The sequence below is a fragment of the Amblyomma mixtum genome, chromosome 6, assembly GCF_055824585.1.
Source record: "Amblyomma mixtum isolate Tamu chromosome 6, ASM5582458v1, whole genome shotgun sequence".
Classification (NCBI taxonomy): domain Eukaryota; kingdom Metazoa; phylum Arthropoda; class Arachnida; order Ixodida; family Ixodidae; genus Amblyomma; species Amblyomma mixtum.
In genome coordinates, this window is record NC_143017.1 from 74139582 (window position 1) to 74160478 (window position 20897).

At 49.3% G+C, this 20897-nt stretch overlaps 1 protein-coding gene and 1 long non-coding RNA gene across 11 annotated transcripts in view; one reads left to right on the top strand and one right to left on the bottom strand.

Annotated features, from left to right (window-relative positions):
• LOC149339394 (poly(rC)-binding protein 3-like) overlaps nucleotides 1-20897 on the bottom strand; it is a 313316-nt gene that overhangs the window by 72219 nt on the left and 220200 nt on the right. The window lies entirely within an intron of this gene.
• LOC149339395 (uncharacterized) lies at nucleotides 15138-20100 on the top strand. The gene is made up of 4 exons (XR_016283514.1): nucleotides 15138-15721; nucleotides 17135-17262; nucleotides 19155-19377; nucleotides 19943-20100. It is a non-coding gene; the product is annotated as an uncharacterized LOC149339395 (long non-coding RNA).

A 20897-nucleotide genomic window follows, 5' to 3' on the forward strand; every position in this document is an offset into this window, starting at 1 on the left:
AAACGCGAATGAAAAGACAGGAGTGGCCGCATTCTGCCGAGAAGCCATTTCCAAGCAACCGACAACCGCAGGCTGAGCGAGGAAGAGCTCGGCAACGAGCCGGCTCTGCCGCCGAGGCAGCAAGCACAACACACAGCAGCAGGCAAGCAAGCGGCTGTGCAGTGAGAGAGACGCCAAACCGGCACGGGAGTCGATTTGCCGCCGCCGCTGCCGTCACCGCGGACCCGGCTCACGCGGCTGGCACTCTCAGTCGGCACGCTTACCTGAAGGAGCTTTAAACGAACACGAAAAAAAAGGAAAAACAAACAAACACGGTGACAGAGAAAGAGAGAGAGAGAGGGCGGTATACGAGAGGAACCGAGAAGAGAAGACACCCGGGGGCTGCGGGAATGCGTGCGCGCATGCATGTATGCATGCATCTCCTCAGTCGCGGATGAACGGGCGCGCAGCCGCGCTCGGCGACGGCGGCGACAGCGTCGAGACACATCCCAGCAGCGGCGGACGCTGGAGCCGCGACGGGGCTCATCCGCACCTTAGCTCCTCTTGAATTGTAAAAGAGTACTCGGGATAGCGGGGAGAGAGTGAGAAGTGGGGGAGAGAAGAAGAGGAGGGAGCGGAAAAGGCAACTACTCCCAGATGACTCCGCCTGCGCGACGCGGCAAAGAAGCAAGCGAGCTGGAGAACCGAGCGCTTCGCGGCCAAGCAAACGTAGCACACGCGACGCACGGCGAAGGGGAAACTGCAATGTACGGCCGCCGCCGTTAAGCCATCTGCGTTTCGCTACTCCGCTCCACGAATTGTGAAGGGAAAAAAAACAAACAAACAAAACAAGAAACGAAACGGAGGAGACTATACGAAATGACGACGGCGACAACGGGCACGGGGGATGGACGCCGGTGAGAGAGTAAAAAAAAAAAAAAGAGCGACCAAAAACGCACGGAGATCGCACGTGCGTGCATATATGCGTACACATAAACTTGTAAAATGGCAAGAAGCAAAGTGAAGCGGGGAAATGGAAGCCGCTACGCGGCGGCCCAAGCTGTTAAGGCGCGCCGCTAGCCAGGAACGGAAAAAGGAAAAACGGCCGCCTTGTTTCTCGATTTGCAAGCAGACTTCTCGCCGCGCCGTTGTGCATGGCGTTTCGCTCGCTCGCTCGTGCTACCCTATGCAAAGAGAAAGAGAGATGGAAGTGCGCGGCAGAGTCACTGAAACTGGGATGAAACGCAGCACGCAAGAGAGCCGGCGAGACAACAAGAACGAACTGGGCGCGTGGGAGTTAGCCGCGCGCGGAATAAGCGCACTTGCGCGACTTGTGGATGGAGCTGCTCTAGAGGAGGACTAGGAATGAGGCGGAAGAGGAAAAGAAGGGAGATGAAATGGAGGGACGAGAATGCGGGAGGCAGTCGCCTGAAAACGTACCCTGCGTTACGCGCGGAGAAAACGGCTCTCTCTCGACTTTGTAGTACGTATACCTTCTTTGCCTTTAGTCACTGCAGTCAACACACACGCTTGTCCCTTTTATTCCTGTTTGTTTCTGCTCGCTCTATGCCCTGCAGGTCGCTCTTGCTTGCTATGCGTCGGAAAGGCTTCCAAGTCCCGACGATGCCCCGGGAAGAGCGCATTTTGGCACCTTACTCTTCCTCCCGGATCCACCCCAAACGATGGGCGACTCGAAACGGAGCTCTCCTGTAATCTCGAAGGAGAGACGGCGGGTCGTTTGGACCGACCTCCTCGAAGGTCTGTAGCTGCTGCTTCGTTTACTGGTTCACGCTTTTCTGTTTTTTTTTTCTTCCTCAGATACCCAACGCCTCCGGTCTCCCGCGAGCTATCCCCAGCACCGCTGGTGAATTCGGTTCCTGCAACTCTTTTCTTCCGCCTTTGTTCCCGAGAAGAAGGTAGACGGCGGCTGGCCAGGGACTTACGGTAACGAAGGAAGCAGCGAACAGGTGAAAGCGAAGGCAGCGGCGCAACAAGCGTCGTTTAAAGCGCGCCCAGCCTAGCGAATAAAGAAACGGCTCCTGCTGCACAGCCCGGCTGCAAAGGCAAAACAAAACGCGCGAAGCCAAAGCCAAAGGGCCAAAGTTTGAACAGGCTCTAGCGCGCGAGTGCCCGCGGAGGGCGCTGTTTGCAGTAAGCGCGCGCGCGCGGGCGTTTTGTGCTCGAGGACGCCGCTCAGCTCAGCTTCGAACGGCGCTGAAGCCACGTGGTGGTGGATAAAGAAGTCCAGCTAAACGAAGCTGAGCTAAAAAAGCGCGCCGTTGCGCCACTCGACAGCAACGAGCAAATAAGGACGCTTCTCCTCCAACAAAAAGATGAATGGAATGAAATAAGCGCCAGGCATGCGCTCAGGGGCCTGGCATTTCAACAGAGGGACGGATCGTTACGAGACGCCCGGGATAGGCTCGCGCGCGGCCAAGCCAAACTCGCAGTTTTCAGTTGCGGACACGGCGTTTTGGTGAAAGATGCTGGGGGGGGGGGGGGGGGGGGGGGGGAGTCTGTCGCAGTCAGCGCTCCGGATAACGAGGCAGCCCGTTTCGTCTCCAGGGCAGGCGGGCAGGCAGGCCCCCGCGGATGAAGTTCGCGAGGGATCTGACGAGACGAGGAGGAGACTGCGCGTCCGCATGGGGACACGCGCTATGGAACCTCGCTGACGTCCAGAGAACTTGTTTACCGCACGAGGATGCCATTGGCGGGTCCGCTTCCGAGCAAAGTACACAGAGAACAGCACAGCGCACGACAATGGATACGATAACACCGCGGGGGCATGGTCGGAGGAGTTTGAGCGCGGCGCGTCCTCGAGTAAACGCAGAGCTTTCCTCTTTTTAAGGGACTTCCGGGAACGCGAGCACGCCAATCGCGACACAGGAGGAAAGAACCAGAACTCAACACGAATACCGGTAGGGCTGCGCTGGCGCACTCCATGAGGAAACCCCCGAGGCGAACGAATGACAATCCGTACACTTCAAACTCAACTTCCACTTTTTTTTTTCTTCATGCAGAAGCAATCCACCCTGGAGATGAATAAAAGAGAGAAAGAGAGGAAAGAGACGTTTCACGGCGGGAGAAGTGTCAATCACGAAGCAATAAACAAGGAGACTGAGGTAGGAACTAAAGTGGCTGTTCGGGCTTGTTGGTCAGTGAAGATGGTTAAAGAATGCAGCGCGAAAAGACAAGGACAAGGAAAGGAAAAGACAAGTCCTGTCCACTTCTTCGTTTGTCCTTGTCTTTTCGCGCTGCATTCTTTAACCATGAGGTAGGACGCCAACGTTTCTAAAACACCACGAAAAGATATAAAAACGAAGCATGAACGATGAGAACACAAGAGATTAACTAAAGGGCGCAGCTAAGACACGCACTGGGCGCATACACATACACAAGGCACGGCACTCGCCGGCTTCTTCATTAACCGCTTATTCCACGAAAACGAAAGGCAAAAGACCGAACGGTGAAGAAAAGAGAAACAACGGAACAACGGCAAAAAAAAAAAAAAAGTATAGGAGCACAACGAGAGTCCGACGCATAAAAAAAAAAAAACGAAACGTGGAGTGACCGCTGCGCCAAAGCGAAGGCGCCAATCAAATAAATAACTAAAGAAAAACAAAGTAAGAAGAGGCGCACTACACGAAACTGCGGCGAAGCTGCCGGTGGACGAACCGGCCGAGGCCGCCGGCAAGTGCGGAGAAATTGATGCTCAGCAATGGATACGTTCCGAGCGAGTGTGTGTGCGTCTATATACCTTCCAACGGCCGCGCTCCATACACTCGCTCGCGAGGACAATAAAAACGGGAGAGCCTTCCGCGAGAACCTATTGTTTCTGCAGCGCGTTCTCTTTCTGCAGCGTGTGTGTGTGCGCGCGCGCCTGGCGGCGAGGATGCGCCGCCGTTGTTGTTCGGAGCGTGTTTTGTGCTTTGCGCGCAGATGAACGATGCCGCCGCGCCGTTCTGCCAAAGGCGCCCAGACACTCGCCGGGAAGGAAGGAAGGCAACTGACGCCGCGAGATGCCGCTACCTGTTCTCACCAGGACGTCGACGGTGAATTCGCGCGAAGCAAAGGGGTTGCAAAAACAAGCAACAGCAGCAGCCGAGGTGCTCAGATGGAGAGGATTGTAGTCTTTACTGAGATACACTTGCATAGAAGAAAGAAAAAAAAAAAGAACTGGAAGCCGCGGTATATTCTAGAAATAACGGCTTCCATTCTCTTCGCAGCGGGTTCGCGACCCACCCCCACAGCCATTGGAAGCGGACCCGCCGCGGTGGCTCAGTGGTAAGGCGCTCGTCTACCGAGCCGGTGTACCCGGGTTCGAACCCGACCGCGGCGGCCGCGTTTCGATGGAGGCGAAACGCAAGAGGCGCCCGTGTGCTTTGCTGTGCGATGTCAGTGCACGTTAAAGATCCCAGGTGGCCGAAATTATTCTGGAGACCTCCACTACGGCACCTCTTCCTCTCTTTCTTCTTTCATTCCTACCTTCCTTCCTTCCCTTACGGCGCGGTTCAGGTGTACGCCGAGATATGTGAGAGATATACTGCGCCATTTACTTCCCTCAAAAACCAACCAACCAACTGCGCAGGGGGATTACACTAACAGGCGGGAGGAAGTAGGAAAATTCACAAATATAAACCAGAACTAAGTAAATATACCTTCGCCGTAGCCAGCCTGTTGTTCCTGCAATGCCTTACGCCCTTTCGTTCTCCCTTTCCCCATCTCCCCCCTCAATTCCGTTTCCACTCACGTAAACGTGCGGAGCCTCCCTATCCGTTTCCCGCTCAGCGTACGAGACGCAAGCGCAGCACTGTGGCGCATGCGCGCCGCTCTATGTGTGCTCCGCTGTTCAGTGGCAGCGTCGAGCTCGCTAATTTTTACGTCGTCCGCGCGAATAAACCCGCCGTCGGCATTGCTCTCTGCAAACAGTTGTTCCGGTGTCGCCGGCATCTTCAAACACTGAAGCAGCCAGATGGCGCGCACAGGTCGGGCAAACAAACACTGTATACACTGCGAGGGGATGAACGACTCGTACACAGCCCAACCGGAGCGCCCGAAACAAGAAAGGAGACGCGCGATCGGAGCTCCGACGGAAAGGGGCAGAGAAGAAAAAGTAGGGAAAGAAAGAGAGACGAAGAGGAAGGAAAAGGACAAAAGGGAAACAAAGAAGGTTAGAGTGAGCACGCGGAAGAAAAGCGACCAGGAGAAACGTAGAAAACGGAGCAGAGACAAAACTGGACTGCCGGAGATTATAGTCAAGTGACTGCACCCTACTAGTAAACTGCCCGGACTAATCACCATCGCAGCCCTCAAAGAAAACGTGCGAAGCACGAGTTGGAAATAAAAAAAAATTATATAAGCAGAGATCTTTGCGGAGCCGGTGACATTCACTGAGAAAATGCAATCCAGCGTTGTTGACGGAGATGATGCTTTCGGGCAGCTGTGGAGGGTGCACAATGAGAACACGGTATAAAGCTGTCTTCCTGTAAAACCTACACGCAGCAATGCTGCAGATGTACGCTGTGCAGGAGGGATGGAAATAAATGCGAACAGAGCGGAGCCTAGGCGCTTCGCGGACGTTCGCATTTTCATGCGAAGCATACTAAAATAGCCCAACCCAGCTCCTCGAGCGCGGCGGTGTCGTTACCATTGACCTTTCGTGACCTCCATGTCATACCACGTGATGCGTGACGTCACAGCAGATGAAAAACGGGGGCCCGACTCGCGCCGTCGAGCGAGGCGTCGCGACCAAGGAGGACCACGTGATGCGTGACGTAACGACATAGGAGAAACGGGGCCCCGGCCCCAGCCCCAGCTCGCGCCGTCGCGCGAGGCGTCGCGACCAATGTGTTTCCTGCTTCTGCCGCTAGGTGCGCTGTAGTGAACACGTGATGCTGGAGCGGCGGTATACAAGGGGGTGCGCCTGCCTCTGCTAGGCGTACACGGGATAGAGATGCCTCCTGGAGACAGGGCTGCTCGTTGGAATGAGAAGCAAAAGTTGCGGCGTGCTACAGAGACTGATGAAGAGCGTGAAGAACGTCTAGCCAAGCGGCGTGCTCGATATGCAACTCGGCGACAATATGCTTCGCATCTGACTAGGCTTAACCTAAGCTAAGCCTCAGCCATTTTTTTTTCATCAAGCTTTGACTTCGGTAACAGCAAATAGACGGTAGAGTCGTCCGTGATATATTCCAGGTCGACTCTAACGTCTTTTTCTTGCCGCCCAGGTAAAAGCGCGATGAGTAGAAATTCGAACAGCGGAGCGCGTAGGAGCCGCGTTGTTCGCATTTCTTTCTATACCGCGATAGTACACGGCAGAGTGTACAGTGTACCCCTACGGGTGGCGTTCATTAACGCGAGAACATTACGAGGCTCTGTCCCGTCAGCAAAGTGTCCACAATTTTGTCCGCACGATTACGGCGTTCTCTGAAATGTGTGGAAGTGTGATTGTGACAGATAGTTCATGATAAAATGTCACCGTGGGAAAAAAAAAAAAATCGCTGATCAGGTTAATCAGTGAAGTAACTAAGCGGGAAAAAAACGCGAATACTCTTAGACGTCAAAATAGCTATGGACGCCGATATAAGCACATGGACGTCAAAACAGCCACGGACGTCGACATAGTATGTGGACGTTTTGCTTCCGCATTGCTCCAATGCGGGTCGCTGCAGAAATCTCAAAGTATTGTGTCGCCGATGTGAGTTCTGGGCACAAAACTTACGTCCGTGGAAATTCGGCATGCAAGCCGTTTTAAACGCCGTTTCAGCAATAGATAACGCTGCCCCTTCGCGATGCGCAGAAAGCATTCGTGTTCGGCCTATTCAAGAACGACATCACTCGCCGAATTTCCCCGACGCGTTCTTGGACTTCGGACGCGCGATCGATGTGCGCGATTAATATTGCAAAAAAACCGGGCGTTGCGAAGCGAAGAACGCATTCACAGAGGGCGTGGCCTACCGTCTTAGTGCGCGACACCCGGCGCGGCTAGGACAGAAGCTGCCCGTGAGTTAGGGCCGTCGAAACGGATCGACTAACGCGAGCATGGCGTGAATTCTCCGCCGCGGAGCACCTCAGTGGCACACAAAAACTCACCGGGTAGCCGCGGGGAGCGACCGTTCGCCACGACAGCTCAGACTTTTTTCGGAGCCCAAAATACGTAATAAGCAACGCACTCACGCGTTTAAAATTCTAGCGACGCGTTATCAATAAATAAAGAATACAGATGTCCAGCGCTCCACGAACAATGAACAGCGCGCACCAGAAGTCTTTTACTTTATTCTGCCTAAAAAAACTCGGTCACTACGGCAACAACCACACACACACACGCAAAAAAAAAACGAACAAAAATGCAATAGGAAGCATCGGGCACAGCGAAAGTGCTCGAAATGCAGTTCTAAAGGCGGAACACTGGGGCGGCTACTGCTTATTGCGGCACGTAGCAGTCTACAAGGCGGGAAGAAGGCGACTGCTATACAGACGCGGGTACTGCAGAGAAAAAGAAAGAGCACACGGATAGCAGCAGCATTACGAGCATATTGTAATTAACCTCACTGTTATGTCCGAACATGAAGATAAAAAGATAGGACAGGTCACGGTCGAAGCAAAAACTATCAATTGTGCTTTCCGAGAAAGAACGACAATATGTACGTAAATACGTTACAGGTGCAAAGTAAGCCAATGTTCCGTTGACTTCACTAGCACACACTGGAGAGCGCAAGAGCAACCTTCACCACCGCAAGTGTGGCTTGCAATTACTGGCTGACAACAAAGATATACGAGTTGGTTGCCGGTCGTGTCTCCTGGAGAACTTTGGTACCAATAGTACATAAAGATATAATAGTTCGCGCTTCACCCGCATCTTCGTGGATAAACATGGCGCTGAGGTAAGAAAGATGGTGAGAAAAAAGCAAACGACTTAATCTGTGAAGTTATTAACAGTATAACTACTCACGGAACAAGAAGCGAAGCTCATCTCCAACTAGCCCGCCAAAACGTGTAATCACTCTCGAGGTTTTCGGCACTGACGCAAAACCGTGAATAGTAAGAAGACTGCACACAGTTCAATCATGCGTCGCAGTTTGATCAGGGCCAGACTGAACGAGCCGAAGGACTTACAACATGTAGCGATAACAGCCCTGCAACAAATTTTTCGGAGCGAAATAGTCGTTCAGCCACCGAAATTCGTTCACTTCCTTCACTGAACGAGCACAATCGTATGGAAAAACGAATAGGAAAGTTGAATAAAACTGCCCGCTTTAAATAAGGTTCATCGAGGTAACGCAGTGATTAGAAATGTTACACGCAGTACTGAGCCAGTCACACGTCTTCCACAAAAAATGCAAACCGTCGATCCGGCGAAGAATGTGCGCGTACAGTGGTGGCCCCGCCGCCACACGAATATTCTTTCACAAGCGCGGCTCCAGTCGCTTGGACAGCGATGAGAGCGCCCTCTGCGGCAAAGAAAAGTAATGTCCGTCGAGGACGCCAGGCAGGAACAAATGGCAGCCGGGCATCACGGAGGTCACGTACGCGTACGCGGCCAGGCCGAACACGCGCGGCGGCGACGCGAGCGTGTCCGTTTTAGCTGCCGGCGAGCGACGGCGGCTCGTTTGTATACGAGAAATTAATACGCCCGTCGGCGCGCAGCGCGCCGCCGCAGTTTCAGGAAGCCTGCTTGGTGCAAGGGCGGAGACTGCAGTAATAACTGAACGCACGCTTGTCCGTTATAGCGCGCGGTCGCTTAGCGCAGTGCGCGAGACCATTTGGCGCTTAAAACCGCACCGGCGCCTTTCGCAACGGTTACACGTGCCGCAGCATTGCAACTGCCTCGCGGGCTGCGCGACCACTCGTTTCGCTGCGGTGATGGCTCGACTCGTGCCGTTTTGAAAGCGACGGGTCTGCGCGGGTGGACGCGTGAAAGCAGATTGCTGCCCGCGGCGAATTCACAGAGATGCGTGCTCAGCATTACATCATAATAATAGTGAGAAAAGGAACGGTCACGCGCGGTACAACTGAGACCACAGGAGCTTAAAGAGGCTAAAACTAACAGCTGATAAAAAAAAAAGCTCGATAACGAACTACTAGACCTCTCAGCGAAGAAGTGACAACTGCAGCTGTGGCAGGCTAAAGCTCACTCCCCTACCCCCTACGTTCCCCTTCCAGCACTCCCTGTCAATTTCGCGAAACGGTCTGTGCAGGCAATGTCTCGCACTCACTGTGGTTAGTACCGTAATGACAGCGCTTGTCGGTATATTTTTTTTCACCCACATACTCAGAGAAAAAATGCCGACCGTAGCGCACTCTGCCGACGCATTCTACCACCACTCGCGAATGAGCACACACGACCCTTTCTGCTACAGAATGCATGCAGTTAAACGCCCGGGATAGGCACGACCAAAAACACGAGATGAGAAAGTGAGAGAGAGAGAGAGGAAAGCGTCCAACGAAATAAACTGCCACGACCGCATTTCGAAGTGGCCCCGCATCGCCTACGAGCCCAGCGGGTTGACTATGCTCTCTCAGTGGAGTTCACTACTCTCGCATTAGGACCCATAAGCGTGATAAGCGATGCGTCGATTGTATAGTGTGAGAGAAACTAGATGCGTCCATGGACTGAGCACTCTCAATTTCCTCTTAGTGCACTCAACAGAAGCAAATTTCGGCCCACCAAAAGAGTGCACTCAGCGACGAACGCGGAACGGCGTCCGAGAAAGAAAGTTCTCACGAGCCCTCGAATTCAATCTTTCGGCACACATGCGCGCTGCAGTCGTGACCTCGAAGGACTGTGGTCCGGCGTGCACTGCGCTCAGGAATTCTCAGATGTACCGTTGCAAAACACATTTGAACACCGACATCAATCGCGACTGCATCCCGAGCGAAAAATCCACGAAAGGACGATGCGAAACTTCCATCCACGAGTAGTGCTTAACATCGCGTAACTCAAAAGAAAAAAAAAATGTCCACTCGGTTAATTTCACTACCGCTGGTAATCAAATCGCACTTCTCGGGCAGCGGCTCGCCATTCCACGAAGCTGGCGGCACTTTTGAACCCAAAGTTTCGTGCGAACGTCGCCCGTCAAAAGGCGAGCAAACACCGAAGCGAACAAAGTGCCGCTCTTTGTAGTTCTGGGATGGGAGCGCCTAGCGAAGTTGTTACTGCGTTGGTTATTAGTGGACATTCAGAAAGACCGCCGCAAGCGCCCGGACTCTAATGACGATAGCAACAAAGCAACGCTCTAAAGATTTCCACCTCGCGCCTTTTACGGTTCTACCAGTAAAACAAGAAAACAAACATAAAAAACGACACGTGCTGAGCTGTGCTTCAGAAATTTCAACCGTTAGTTCGTCGTAAATTTAGAGAGTTAGCATACGCTTAATTGCCCGGGTGACTATTAAGCCTAACGGGAATAAGGGAATGGAGAGGAAAATAGTTGAAGAAAGGGTATACCGTGGGGTGCGTAGGCGAATCTGCCCGCTTGCGGGTGGACACTGCTCACTACAGCAAAAGGCGAAAGGCCCATCAGAGTGCATTAGGAGCTAGTCTACTTCGTTAGCTGCTGATTCTAATGATGACGGGGCGAGAGACTTAGGTCTGAGACTGAGTGGAAAGCAGGTGTGCTCCTTATTATAACTGCACACCCTTTGTTCCACTCACTGCCCAAGCATGAACTCTTCCCTCGCGATTTTCGACGAAAGATAACTTCATATTTACAACTTAGCGCAGCGCAAGAAAGCCCATTGTCGGGATCTAGAGCGATGCATTGCACTTCGACTGCAATAACGCCTGTCATCGTCACCCCCCCCCCCCCCCCCAGCCCCTTTCGTTTTTTTCGCCAAACCTCTTAACTACACGTAAAGAAAAAGAAAAACAGAAACAAACAATGCACTAATACTTTGTGTTCGTCCCCTGCCCCTGAAACTACGGCCCCAAATTTCCTGCTTTCTTCTCAAATCTCTTTTCTGCTATGGCGACTGAATGTATAGCAAGGCGGTAAGCTTGCAAGATGCGTTTCGCACACATTCCACTAAAACTCCCTAGCTTCGCCTTAAGAGCATTGCCGCACGGTACGCCTCCGAACTATTCCTCGATGTGGCCTTCAATTAACATTAGAAGGCGCCGAAATGCATATAAGATATAACGGTAGCGAAGACCACCAGCACGAGTAGGATACAGCACCTCACCAGCGCTCGGAACAGTTGCCGTGCTCTCACTTCAGCGCTCTAAAACACTTCGTGAGACGCTGCACTTAAGCGCATGCAAGTTGGTTATGCCTAGCTAGATAAAGCAGTGTCGTCAACATACTCGACACATCAAACGCGACAAACCGTGAGCACAACGCCACGCTAACGCAGTACCAGTGCAGGCAAATAGAGCTCTCTCACTTACCCCCGTCGCAGGACCTCAACCACGCCTGAACTTCGAAGAAAGCATTACGAGAGACTTTTGCTCAAAAGTCAAGTCTAGGAGTGTCCCCACTCAAGCGCACCATAAACACGGGACAGAAGACCTAGCGAGAGGAAGCACAAGAGACGTCGAGACGAGGTGACCGCAGCAATTAGCCGAGAGGCTCACAAGCCACGCTCCGGAAAAGAGTTTGCAACGACGTCAAGGGAAGGAGGGGCCCAACAGCCACGAGTACTGCGATATAATGAGCAACGAGAATAGCCGAAACTCTACAGCCAAGGAATGAAAAAGAAAAGAAACTACCAAAACAAAGAACAGCAAAGATAAGCAGTCCATCTGCGCACGGCACCGCCAATTAAAACGAGCTGAGGTAAGGTAAACAGCGTTAAACAACAGCAAAGGTCGGTCGGAACTCCGGCTCAGAGCTGGCGCTCAGCAGGGCAAGCCGGGCTAGCGAGAGAGAGAGCGCGCGCGCGCGGAAAGGTATACACACGCATGCCGCGCAGGTTCGCGCCCAGCCTTGTTCAGCACAAGTCGCGCCCTGGCACTGCCAACGACGGTTTTAGCCACCCCGCGCGACCTGGCCCTCCCATCTTTCTCTGTCCGGGCCCCTGTTTGTGCCACTCGAGAGATCCCATTGTAGTCCGCACGCACGCACCACCCCACTGCTGCTGCTGCTGCTCTCTCATGTAGCCTACCCTACCGCAGCGCCATCCCTCGCCGCGCGGACGCGTTCGCGTGCTGACTGAGTGCCAAAGCGTCGAATAAGACGAGCAGCTTGAGCGTGCAAAAGCAAAAAAAAGTTCATAAGGAGTTGCCTTGCCTCTATTATTTCCTCTTTCTTTTTTTGCAAGCACCGCATCTAAAAGCAGGAAGGATTGTGTAAGGCTGATGCCCTATCCGTGGCAGCGTTACTAAACGCAGCTTCACTCCCTCAAGTGCAATCCTAAGTCTTGCAGGCGTTTGCTCACACTTTTACGGCGAAAGCTGTATTAGCTTTGTATAAGCCATTTAGGGGGTACAACGGCGGAGGTACAACGGCGGGGGTACAGCGGCGGAGGTACAGCGGCGGAGGTACAGCGGCGGAGGTACAGCGGCGGAGGTACAAAGGCAGGGGTACAAAGGCAGGGGTACAACGGCGGATATACAACGGCGGATATACAACGGCGGATGTACAACGGCGGATGTACAACGGCGGAGGTACAGCGGCAGGGGTACAGCGGTAGGGGTACAGCGGTAGGGGTACAGCGGTAGGGGTACAGCGGTAGGGGTACAGCGGCAGTGTACAATGCGTTACGCGCAGCGCGTAACGCTTCTGAGGTTGAGGAGTCCACCGTAAAGCGAGACAGTTACTGCGCCGTTCCTATCCTCGAAATCAAAAGGCCGTTCTCACTCCCGTTGGCTCTCTCCCGTAGACTGGAAAGAGTGAAAACCTCCGAGCGCCTTTGGCCTCCATCGAAATGCTATCGCCGCGGTCAAGTTCGTACCCGGGTGATACAGCTCAGTAGCCGCGCACCCTAAACAATGAGCCACCGCGGCGGGCGAAGCCAAATGGTACTATATTGCTAAACTAGCAAACAACATCATTTGTAGGCACCTTCCCTAGAGTGGCGGGCGTCCAAAGCCTCGGGGCTTTCCCTTAGGAACAGCTACATGCGCGAGAAGTTGCTCAAACGAGCTTTAAAAAATGTTGCTCGCCGTTTATTGTGAGTGTCCGTTCACGTTATCTCCGAAGTTAGCTTTTCCAACTACGCATAAGTTTAATGTCACTGATAATAACGACACTGCGAAAGCGAATTCACGGAGAACAACTTATGCGATTGTTGTGCAGAGAACATCAGTCGGAGTCAGCCATGATTCCCTCAAAAAACGAACAGCGCCGTGAGGAAATGGGTAAATGAGGGAGTGAAAGAAGGAAGGGAGGAAGAGGTGTCGCTGAGGAGGACTCCGGCGAAGCCTCGGCAAGCCATGGCACTTCTTTCTCTCTTCCGTCTTTCATGTGTCTTTCCTCCCTGTCCTCGCCACGCCAGCTATGATACGAGACAGTTACAGCGACATTTCCTTGCCTCAAATTTTTCGAAAAGAAAAAAAAAAGGAGGGGTCAGAGAGAGAGAGAAAAAAGTGAAGATTGCTCTTACAAAAATGAACATTGAGATGCAATTAACTGTTTATAGAGTATTTATTGAGTCAATAAAAAGTCTATTAATACTCAAATCCTAATGACTTTGGTCTATAAAAAGTCAATATGTTCTTGACTGGTATGACCCAATATAAATTTAATTGACTACAAGTGAATTAAAACTCAAGCAACAAAAAATCAATTTACATCGATTTCTCACTATGTCATTAAAAAGTCAATAAGTTCTTGACTTATATGACCCAATATAAATTTAATTAACCACAAGTGAATTAAAACTCAAGCAACAAAAAATCAATTTACATCGATTTCTCACTATGTCATTAAAAAGTCAATAAGTTCTTGACTGATATGACCCAATATAAATTTAATTGACTTCAAGTGAATTAAAACTCAAGCAACAAAAATTCCATTTACAGCCCATTTCTCACGACTCATTAAAAAGTCAATATGTTATTGACTGATATGACCCAATATAAATTTAATTGACTACAAGTGAATTAAAACTTTAGCAACAAAAATTAAATTTACAACAGATTTCTCACAAATTTTAGAACCAACCGCAACAACAGCTCAAACGATTCCCATTTCAGCTGAACAGCCTTTATTCATATTATATCTGCTATGGGAGAGGTCATGATGTTGAAGTTGGTTGTAGGTTGTGACTCGGAAAAACACTGCTCATGAGGTCGCTTCGCAGTGTAAAATTTAACGTACAACTGAACACAGTATTCTTTTTTGGTACCAAGTGAGAAATGTGGTATGAAACTATCCTTAGGTTGGAATTAAATTGCACAATGTAAGGGAGAGCTCACTTGAGTTACTGATTCATAAATGTGACAGCATAATGGTGCGGAGGCAGCATTACCTGAATACCGGGCGTTTCAGCAATCACCTTCAAAAATTTTCAAAAATAGGCTTTTTGGGGTAAAAATATGGTTTGTGCTATCACCAGTGTTGGCGGACAACAGAAAGCCGGTAAATTGTCTTCAGTAAGCTGGTTTACTAATTTTTAATAAATAACTTTTTAATCAGTAGAGTTAGGCGCCTTGTTGCAATCAGAGATTTGTAGCTGGTCGTAATAGCCATATCAGATTTTAGAATTTGGAAAACGCGATTACCCTTGGGGCTGCGGCTCGACAAAATTTGGCTTTTTCGACTAGTTACATGCACTGGAGGGCTTGCTTTGCCTGCATGCTTTCGAAACCGAATGTATTTTCGCACGATGCAGCCAAATTTTGTCGAGCCACAGCAGCGAGTGTAATCGCGTTTTAGAAATTCTAAAAACTGATATGGCTACTACTAACGACCGGCTACAAATCTCTAATTGCAACGAATTGCCTATCTCTGATAGTTAAAAAGTTAGAAATTAGTTTACCAGCTTACTACCTAAGACAATTAACCGGCTTCCCGGTGTCCAGCGATACTGGTAATAATGTGCCGCAAAAGCCATATTTTTACCCCAAAAAGCCTATTTTTGAAAATTTTCGAGTCTTCCCTGAAAAACCTGATATTTATTACGATTGAAGATGTCAATCCAATCGGGGATTTTTACAGGTGTGGGTTATAAGGGCCCGTACACATTTGCTCACAAAGGAAGCATTCACACGTATGTACACGAGGGTAACTAAAGACTATTACAACAAAAAGGAGGCAAACGCATGAAATAAAATGGCATCATCTTGATTGGACCATAGAGTATAAGCATACAGGCTGTTGAAATGCCTCGTGAGACCAGTATTCAACACACCTATTGAGAAACCAATATACAGCATATGTACCTTGCGCCCGCGCCGCGGACTTGCTAACGCCGTTCAAATCGAGCGCGCAGGCTGGCAGGTCACGTGACAAGACGAACACATCCGGGCACCACGCGACCACGTGGGTCGTTCCGGCGTGCTGCCGTTTGTGCTCGCCGCTCGCTCGTTGGGGCATGTTTTGTGTTGTATTTATTTCAAAATCGCTGCTTCAAACTCGTGTTTGGTTTGACTTGTGATCGTAGCTTTTGGCACCGCTGGCAGTACAATTTCCAGCCCTTCGTGTGCTTCGTGAAAAAGCGACCGCGCCGGGAACCATGCTGGCTTTTCGTCATGACAGCACGTTGGACTTCACCGATGGAAGCTGCTGCGTCTTTTATCTACCGGAACCGCCTTACAAAAGAAGAAAGCGGTTACTGGAAGGCGTCGAGTCTTCGTTTTCAGGTAAGACCTGTAATAATGCGCAGGAATGCGCGCAATTTGCCACCACGCAAATTAACCACCTAGCACTAAGGCGAGAAGAAACGGAAGAGATGAGGCGCTGCCGCCATTGTGCACGGTTATTTCTGCGGTGGCAAAATGCACTCTACATTGAGTCACTATAACTAGCTGGCCTGTCTGTGTTCACAGTGTATCCGTTGCGACGCGAACGCCGTGAAAATAAGCTAAAATCATTGTTCGACGTGGTTGTGCACTGCTGCCTGCACGCATGTTTTTCGTCGCTATCCGCTCGCAGCGGTTTGACGATAGTGCACGCAACTTGACCTGTTTAGCGTTGCATTATGTGCTGCGCGTACACGCGTCGATACAATTTCTTGAAGTGGCTTCGTAAGCTTTGAACACACCTATGCGAGACGATTAAACCTGCTGTCGAGCTCTAGGGGTATGCTGTGTTCGCTCTGCATTCGACGCAGCTAACCCATAGCTGCCCGCCTCGGTGGCCCATAGTGCGTGTCATTCGGTCTCTGGCGCTGCATACTGCGCTACGCGAGTACGCGTCAGGGCTCGGCATTTGATATACTCTGCTCGATACGACATCGAGTCGTGTTCGCTGCAGCGGACTGTGCGGCACCAGACCCGCCGCGGTGGCTCAGTGGTTGCGGCGCTCGGCTGCCGGACCCGATAGACGCGGGTTCGATACCGGCCGCGGCGGCCGAATTTTGATGGAGGCGAATTCTAGAGGCCTGTGTACTGTGCGATGTCAGGGCACGTTAAAGACCCCAGGTCGTCGAAATTTCCGGAGCCCTTCACTACGGCGTCCCTTATAGTTCGGGACGTTAAACCCCAATAAACCAAACCAAACCAAGCGATACGCGCTACTGGCCACTGTGGCGGGCGGTTAATCGCGTTGGAGTCAAAGGCAGACTGAATACGTCGTCCTCCAAGGCTGAACTGTCGGTGCAATCGCCTTGCAGTGGTGTCTTACAAGCTCAAAAAGCCACATTCAGTAACAGGCTGTATGAACGCGTATTCGCGTAAATAGAGGAGTGATGCGGCTTCCCAAATGAGAAAACTGCCTGTTCGATCATTAGTGTAGCCGTAAAGTGCTTTTAGTGGCAGGCGACCGTGAAGAAAAATCATTGTTAGATGTTGAAGAATAACCAGTCCAAAAATAGGCTCGAGCACTTTGCAGCCTTTTCTAACAGCCCTTTCAGATTAATTATTTCTGAAGAACCCTAAACAGTGCAGAGCTTATTGTGGATTCAAGTGTGAGCAAGGTAACTTTTGTCTGTTTAAACTTTGCTTTGTGTTTGTGTGAAACTGGCAGTACGAATTCTTACCCATTAACACAGTCATTGTGGGTACGTCATCTTCCATAGATTGCACAGGTGAAATTCAAATTATGATGTTATGCAGGTGAAGTGCCTGCTGTCCAATGGTGAAGAGGTCTGAAAAGAGCTGTCACTGAAAAGGATGTCTCCGCTGTCCAACTGTGGGGCTGTCTTCCTTGTCTGTGCCCGTTCAACGTGTATTGCAGAACACATGTAAGTACTGAGTTTTCTAAAGTGCGTTTTTCTAGAACTCTGTGTTGAGATCAGTGCGTTGCACCAGTGTGCTTTGAACCAGTGTTGACGGCATATGTTGGCATTTGCCTTTGAAATAGTATATGTGTGTTTCTTCTCAATAAGGCGTCATCCAATACTGCAACTTTGATTCTGGATTTGAAGTGGCGGGCTACAGAGCAGCATTTTAAGGCGATATTACAGCAGGAGGACAGCCTTGTTATCCTTCTACTGTAATACCTGTGTCACATAGCACTCCTCCTAAACAGTTGTAGCCGTAGGATAACTTTCATTCTTCTACTGTAACGCCAGTGTCACATGACACTCCTCAGAGACCCATTGTAAGAGGCTGCGCAAAAGAAACCAGGATGAAAGGGAAGACACATATACCAAAGGACGAGCGCTGAAGTACCAACTGGTAGTTCAGCACTCGTCCAACTACCAGTTGGTAGTTCAGCGCTCGTCCTGTGGTATATGTGTCTTCCCTTTCATCCTGGTTTCTTTTGCGCTGCCTCTTACAACGATGCTTAACCGACTAGCCCACACAAAGTTATTGATCCTCAGAGACCTTTCCAGCGAAGGCATCTGATTTCACTTGAGGAGCAAAATATGAAAGGCATTAATAGTAATTTAACTGTAAACCTTAAGATTTTTGCCATTTCGGTGAGTATACTTGCTCTAATTCACATATATTTGTCTAGGAGATTGTAGCGACCTGGTTGACTCAGATTTTTGGCTTGCTACCTGATGGCATGTCTAAACAACTCGAAAAGAATAAGATATAAGACATGAATGCATGCTGCACTAACAACTGTTTATATTATCAGTTTTCCACATTATATGGGTTGCACTGTATATACTCAGAAATAGAAAGGAGCCAAGTACAAAGAAAAGCAAACCAAACAACAAAGAGGTAAAATGCGAAATGTTACCCTCTTTTTCTCATGCACTTAGCAGCAATGGTCATAGTGAAAAATAGCATAGCAATAAAGAAGCACTTGGCTTGTAACATGCGCACCTTTTTGGAAATACTAGAGTGTAGTGGTGCTTTTGCCATTCTAAGAAACTGGCTTGTCTGGCATGGCTCTGCATCTTGATGTGACTAATTGCATCATGTTTTGTTATGAAGGCTAGTGCGTTTTAGTGCTGGTTATTGCATTACTATTTCTACTTCCTCTGTCTACTAGTGAGTCGTCAGTGTGTGTTACACTTCCTTCTTTATCACATTTAAATTTTTTAGGTATTGCACATTTCAGTGTTGTGTCAAGGGCATGTGGAAACTGGAATTACAGAATTGCTCTTAGCAAGCCCAGCCTCTTGTGTGATATACAGGCAGTGCTCCTACTGTTGCATACTATTTTTATTTTTGAATATTTGCTATTACACACACTAATCTGTGATTTTCATCAGCATGAAATCATTTTCCTAAATGATTTGTGCAGTTAACGTTATAAAAAGACAAAGTACACAATTACCGTTTTCACTTCTTTCTTACATCGGAACCTACTACTATTGCATGACACCATCATTGTGAGGGTGTAAGTTTTGTGTTTATTTTAAACAACTACATGATTTCTGACTTGCATGCTTCAACAGGCATGAAAGCATATTACCATATGACACTATGCAATCAACAAATGCAATTCGATCTTGGCCGCGCCGGTGTAATGTCGATGGAGGCAAAATCTAGAGGCCCGTGTACTCTGCGATGTATGTGCACATTAAAGAACCCGAGGTGGCCAAAATTTCTGGAGCCCTTCACTGCGGTGTTCCTCAAAGCCTGAGTCGCTTTGATGTTAAACCCGCAATTAACGCCTCATTCCTGGCTGTGACTATAGCATAGAAATTTTATTCCTGTGTTCTGTTTCCTGCAGGTGCATTCATTTATTGCTTCGAGATTGAAAAGGCTGTGTACAAACTCTGGACGGAATCCAGAAGGATGCAGTATTTCTGAAGCGGGCCACCACAACTGTGTGGTGAAGAGAAGCAGTGGTACAGCGCAGCTTCATTGGCAGCTGCTCAGGAGAAGGATATTGGAAGGCAAGGAAAAGGCTCTACAGAAGACACTCACGCAAGTGAAAATCGATGCACTCACAGGTGATTACTGGTTTTAGCTGGATTTTGCACAGAAGTATATATTCACTCCGTCAGTGTATTCGAGAATTGCAACTCAGGATTTGTTAGTGGTTTATTAGGAAGCACAAAACAAAGGGTAATAACAAATGTATGGGATGGAAGCTAGTGACCAATTCACTGTAGGTATGTCATCATGTGAAGGTTTGTGTAGAAGAGGTTAATTGATGGGCATAGTTTGTAGCTCATGTGAGGGACAGTATAAATAGCTTAAATGGCAAGGTTCTGAGACCAATGGGGCAGTGCATGAGCAGAAAAACTAGCCAGGAGTTAACAAATTTTCATGAATGCTCAGCTGTCATGCTTTAGAAATAAGGCTGTTGGTATTTGGCAGCCATGTGCTGTGAAGCTCGGTATTTTAAAAGTGTTGAGGCCTAAGAGATCTGATTCAGTGTTGGCATTCATGGGTGCTGTCACATTAGCCATCCTCCTTTAATGCAAAGAGCAGCATTTGCTAGTTGTCTTTGCAATGGGATCATTGTAGCAGTGTATATCATAATAAATATAATTTTTCTCCCTTAATCTTCAGGCACTGTCGCTACACACAAATGGATTCAAGCTGCCATCAAGGCAATGAAAGATATTCGACTTTCTCGGAAAAGATGCACGCTATGACGCGAGGGGCCTCCAGTGCGACTCATTCGCTGCTTTTGTCTACTAATAAAGCTAAGGTTGCTCTTAGGCAAATGTGAGCATTTTTTTTTGTTCTTTCAATACATACTTGCTCTTCGTGCTTCTCAAGAACATGAATCATGTAATACTTATTTGCATGCTGCTACGTACATACTACCGTGCTCAAATTTGAGAGACCCCTGTGAGTTCTTGCCGAATTTTACCAAACTGCATGTGGGCGCCGCCTGACGAAGCAATCCTGTTGTCGAGACCGATGCCCATATGCAATATGGCACGTTTCAGCATGCACTTGCATTGGTTTCTTAATTTTGCTTACGATAGTATGTCCAAACATTGAGCATCACTATGAAGACATGTTAGGTAACAAATTTGTTTCTGGATGGTTCACCCTTCCTTTGACATCATCCCGGAATGCTACACCAACCGCACCAGGAAACAGTAAACCAAAGCACACCAGAGCTGGTATCAGCCGGCTGAGTCACACCAGATGAGAACACACTATGCCATGTCACAGAACTCATTTCTGAAAATCTGGTCTCGAAACACCAGGAAGGGTAATTCGCCAATTTTCTTTTGTGCGAGTGTATCGCAGTGTTGTGATTTTGAGATCACCACACGCACATAGCGGATGCACTATGTAGCTCTGAACACTGTGGCAAGGTAATAAACAACCAGTAAACTTTCGACTGGATGTATTTAGATCTTTTAATAAACAGTCAGTTAAATGTGAACTGCAGGTTAATTAAATAAAAATGCCAAGTAATAAACTGGCAATTAAATGTGAACTGCAGGTTTATAAACAGTCAGTTAAATATGTATTGCCAGTCAATAAAATCTCTATTTAGATCTAT